General features: G+C 32.5%; 1 pseudogene; it reads left to right on the forward strand.

Annotated features, from left to right (window-relative positions):
• Window positions 1-5: 5 nt before the first annotated feature.
• LOC114749906 (receptor-like protein kinase 5) lies at window positions 6-2,387 on the forward strand (annotated as a pseudogene).
• The last annotated feature ends 2,860 nt before the right edge of the window (window positions 2,388-5,247 follow it).

Genomic DNA, 5,247 nt, shown 5'->3' on the forward strand with positions numbered 1-5,247 from the left:
CAGGTGAGCTTCCTGAAACATTTTGCTGTGAATGTTTCACAGATGGTAATTAGTTACAATCAGTTTTCTGGCAGAATTCCAGCAGCAATATCTTCCATGAAAAATCTGGTTGTGTTCAAGGCAAGTGGCAACCTCTTTAATGGAAGTATTTCGCAAGAGCTAACCAGTCTTTCTCAGCTTGCAACTTTGCTTCTTGATCAGAACAAACTTTCTGGGCCGCTTCCATCTAAAATCATATCATGGAAATCTCTGAGAATTCTAAACTTGAGCCAAAATCAACTTTCTGGGGAAATCCCAGATTCAATTACTCGTTTGATTGACCTTGCACAACTAGACTTGTCAGAAACCAATTATCTGGCCAAATTCCATCTCAACTAGCCCTTTTGAGAAACTCTGATCTCAACCTTTCCTCTAATCACTTGACTGGGAAGATTCCTAGTGAATTTGAAAATCTTGCTTATGCCACCAACTTTTTGAACAATCCGGGCCTTTGTGCTAACACAGCTGGATTAAACCTTAAATTGTGCAATTCTGGTTCTGTCCCTCAGAAGTCAAGCAAAGGCTCATCCATGTCTCTTGCTTTGATCATAGGCCTTGCTATAGTAGCCTCCATAGCAATTTCCTTGTTATCACTTTTCATGATGAAATTCTACCAAAAGAGAAAGCAAGAATTGGACACTTCATGGAAGTTGACTTCCTTCCAGAAGCTAACTTTCACAGAATCAAAGATTGTCTCATCCTTGACAGACCATAACATCATAGGTAGAGGAGGGTACGGTACTGTGTACCGTGTTGCTGTCAATGATAAAGACCATGTTGCTGTGAAGAAGATAAGCAATAACAGGAAGTTAGATCATAAGCTTGAGAATGCATTTCTTGCAGAAGTTGAAATCTTAGGCACTATTCGTCACATCAACATAGTGAAGTTACAATGTTGTATATCTAATGAGGATTCTCTACTTCTAGTATATGAGTATTTGGAACATCATAGTCTTGATAAGTGGCTGCACAAGAAGAATGGCTCATTGGGTGTGTCATCTGCAGTTCATAGCATTATTCTTGAGTGGCCAAGGAGATTGCAAATAGCCATTGGGATTGCACAAGGTTTGAGCTACATGCATCATGATAACTCGCCGCCCATTATTCATCGTGATGTCAAAGTAAATAACATTCTCTTGGACTCTCAGTTCAATGCAAAAGTTGCAGATTTTGGTCTTGCCAAGATTTTGATCAAACCAGGACAACTTGATACCATGTCATGTGTGGTTGGCTCTTTCGGTTACATTGCTCCAGGTAAATAATGCCATAAGTAGTCAAATATATAATCTATATATAATAGGTAGTTGTACTGCTGATATGCTGTGAGTGATATTATTTTAGATTTCATACAAAGCATGAGCCCATATTTACTTTGGGAAAATTAATCTTTAGATCTTTATAATTTCACCTGATTTTTTATTAAGTCCCTGTAATTTTTTATTGGTTCCTTATAGTTTCACTTAGTTATAGTAAGGTCCTTATCGTCTTTTTTTAATCAAGTCTTGCTAGTTTCACATGATTTCTTATCAAATCCTGTAATTTTAGATAACTGATAAAAAAAAAACTACAAAGATTTAATTAGAATCATGTGATACTACAAGAACTTGATGAGAAAAAAATTATCGAGTGTTGGCAAAAACAAATACCAAGTCCTCATAGATTAAGTTTCTCTCCTAGTTTTCAGTGAACTATTTGGTCCTTGGCTTTGTTCTAGTTGTAATCATAGAAAAATTAGTAAATATGCAATTTAGCACAAAAATCACAAATTTATTGCTTGTTATTAGTCCTTCCCTCATCTTTTGAGTCACTTGACAGAAGGATCAATAAGGGATGCTTAGTTTCAAATTAGTTTTCTTTCCTTTTAAACTGCACAAAACTGATATGAATGCTATGTGAAACATATTGAATTTGCAGAATATGCTCAAACGAAAAGAGTGAATGAAAAGGTTGATGTATATGGCTTTGGGGTCATCCTTCTAGAGCTGACAACAGGAAAAGAAGCTAACTATGGAGATGAGCACTCATCTCTTGCAGAATGGGCATGGCGTCAGATTCAACTAGGAAACAACATTGAACAAGTTCTAGACGAAGATGTTAAGGAAACTTCATATTTGGAGGAAATGTGCAGTGTCTTCAAGCTTGGGGTGATGTGTACAGCCAAAGAGCCAGCTGGTAGGCCTTCCATGAAGGAGGCTCTGAATATATTGCTCCGCTTGAAAGGACCATGTGGTTACATAGAAATGAATTTTGGTCATTTTGATGATGTTCCTCTCCTAAAGAATTCCAAAAGGGAGAGTAGGTTAGATATTGATAATGATAGTTAACTAGATTTATGTTGTGTTATGAAATGTTGGGGCCTGAGATGGCTTATAATGTGCTGTAACTTGGAAATCTCATATCATTTTTGCAGAATGAATTGATAGAGGATGTAAATATATGTGAGAATTACTTTAATCTTCAACTATCTCTTTTCTCTTTATCTCTTCTACTACTCCCTCTCTCTGTATAAGAGCTAAAAGAGCTTAATAACTAATGTAGATTTAAAAAATTAATTAAATTAGTTATTATAAAATATTTGTATTTCTTTCTTATAATCTCTCTTTAATCATTTGTATTATTCATAGAAATTATTTTCATAAGTGTAATTAATAAAGATAATTTGGAGAAAATATTACTACCTCTCTTGTCCTTCATATGAGACTTAATTGGAATTCAGATTCGGTTCTAAATATAAAACTTCAATCTATTTTATGTCTCATTTTTCCAAGATATCTCAATTAATTGTGAGAGATTCCACCAAAAGGTATTGGATGTCGACTAAAAAAAGTAGTTTAGAGATGTCAGCACACATTCATGACAAACAACCAACTAAATTAATCTCCTTGATATCCTTAAATTAGATATTCTATTTTTTTTATTAAAGATTCGATGTAGTATAATTTGGAGGACAAGTAGGATGGAGTATTATTATATTTTTCTAAAACACTTTTTAACCAACTCCTATATTTAAAATTGGGTGGAGTATGCATAATTATACATACTTTTTTTGTATATAAACTATTTGAATTTGAAAGTCGTGTCTTATTTCTAAATAAGTAGAATTGTGATATCAATGATTATCAGTTATATTAAATATAAAATAAAAATTATAACAAGTTATATTAACTTTTCACAAATTATCAAGGGAAAAAAAACTGAATCGACCAATTCAACTGGAATCGTGAACCAGCCAGTGGTCTAATCTAGTTAGTACGGGTATTCAAGGGACAAGACAGGACTGGATTTTTGTCCCGTGTCCGGTCTTGTCTCTTCTAGGTTCTGTCTCGATTCTGAAGGAACTGGGACATCCCATTTTCCCTTTTTGTTGTAAAAAAGATTATGTAAAAAACTCAATTATATAGTATAAAAAAGGTGTAAAAATAATATTGTAAAAAAAAAACTATATAATGGCTTTATAAATTATTTTATTGAGAAAGGAGATTTTGTTGAGATAATACTACAACTCAAGAGCTAAAAATTACTATAAAAATAATTATTATTAATAAGTAAACTGAATAAGCTAATAATTATTATTAATAAATAATTTTCTTAAAAAAAATACCCTGGGACAGGACGGGACGACCCCGTCCCTGTCTTGTCTCATCTCATACTTGTCTTGTCCCAAAAAATTTTTTTGTCCTGTCCTGAACTCACCGGGATTGAGACAAATTGAACACTTCTACTAGTGAAAACTGATATAAACCGGTTTGGATGATTATATTACTATCAGTGCTACTTTTTCTTATTCAGCTCCTAATATATCAATCACTGTAGATTTGAATAAATTTCAATGATGATTTTGGTCTCAATTAGTATTAATTTTAGTTATTAAAGAATCGCAAAGATCTGAATTCTCAATGTTGTTATACTTTATTATTGTTACAATCAAACTATTGTTATATTTTCTTGTATCTTATTATTTGTGACAATTAATGTTGTATTTTGTTATTTTCAATTAAATGATATTATTTTAATATGACCAGTTTGACTATGAGTTAATCTCGATTTAACCTACTGACTCTTGAAACACTACCTTAACCAATTTAGTGTCTGGTCTAGTTTTTTATTCCTCACAAATTATGCATGGTACGGCCTATTTTTCCACATTTTATATGAGAAAAATGTATTTAATTTATTGGTAAAATGGTTGTCCTTGGGATTGGTTTTTATATCTTCAGCAAGGACCAGATTTTCAAGAGATTATTTACCTAATTATGGTTAATCAGACATGATTACATTATACTAAAATCTAAAAATATACTTGCATTGGGATGGTGATTACCACGGGAGATCTTATTAAATAAACGAGATCTAGGAGGAGCTGCACATGTACGCGTGCTCTAAGGGCACTGAGATCTTTTGATGAGCAAATTTATCCATCTTGAAGGCCCCAGGCCTTCATAAAGTCATAACGACCAGTAAATTTTTTAAATGAAGATTTACCCCGGTTTTCTCAAAAATATCTAATGTGAAATAATATATTTTAAAATGTAGTAATACATTTTTCAAAGATTACTTTTGCTCTTTGACCAAATTGGTCATAAATCCCTTATTAAAAAATTAATTAACAAATGATTTCTAGGATGATGGCTTGCACAAAGGAAAATAAAATGCACACAAGGGAAGTTGAGTTACTCATAGAGAAGATCATTTGCAAAACACATTATTTAGATACAAGAGGCTAATTTGCACATAAGAATGATAACTTGCATATAAGAGCATATGGTCATACACATGAGAAGTTCGGTTGATGTGACATAAGGAAAAATGATTGCATATAAGAAAAGATGGATTGCACATTAGAGAAGTTAAGTTGCACACTGAGAATTTACCAATTAAATTCTCAATTAAGGATTTATTCCTATTTATTCCTTGTTCTTTTTGTTGTTTTTTCTCTGTTTTTTTTTTGCTCTACTTGTATCTTGGATTCTTTTTTTTTTGGCTGTTGCTGGTTGTCACTATCCTATTTCTTTTGGATACTTTGTATTGATTTTTTAGTATTAATAAAATGTTGCTTTTGTTAGAATGTAGTAATACATACTAGGCACTAAGAGGTTTCATTACAACTACCTATTCATGTTTAGGTTTTAACCAATTACAAGGCAAAAACCCAGCTATACTCCTCTTTCTAAGTCAAAGTACTAATTTTTTCCAAGTCAGAGTACTAAC

This window comes from Neltuma alba, unplaced genomic scaffold, assembly GCF_004799145.2.
Source record: "Neltuma alba isolate B1F8T4 unplaced genomic scaffold, ASM479914v2 tig00006221_pilon, whole genome shotgun sequence".
Lineage (NCBI taxonomy): Eukaryota > Viridiplantae > Streptophyta > Magnoliopsida > Fabales > Fabaceae > Neltuma > Neltuma alba.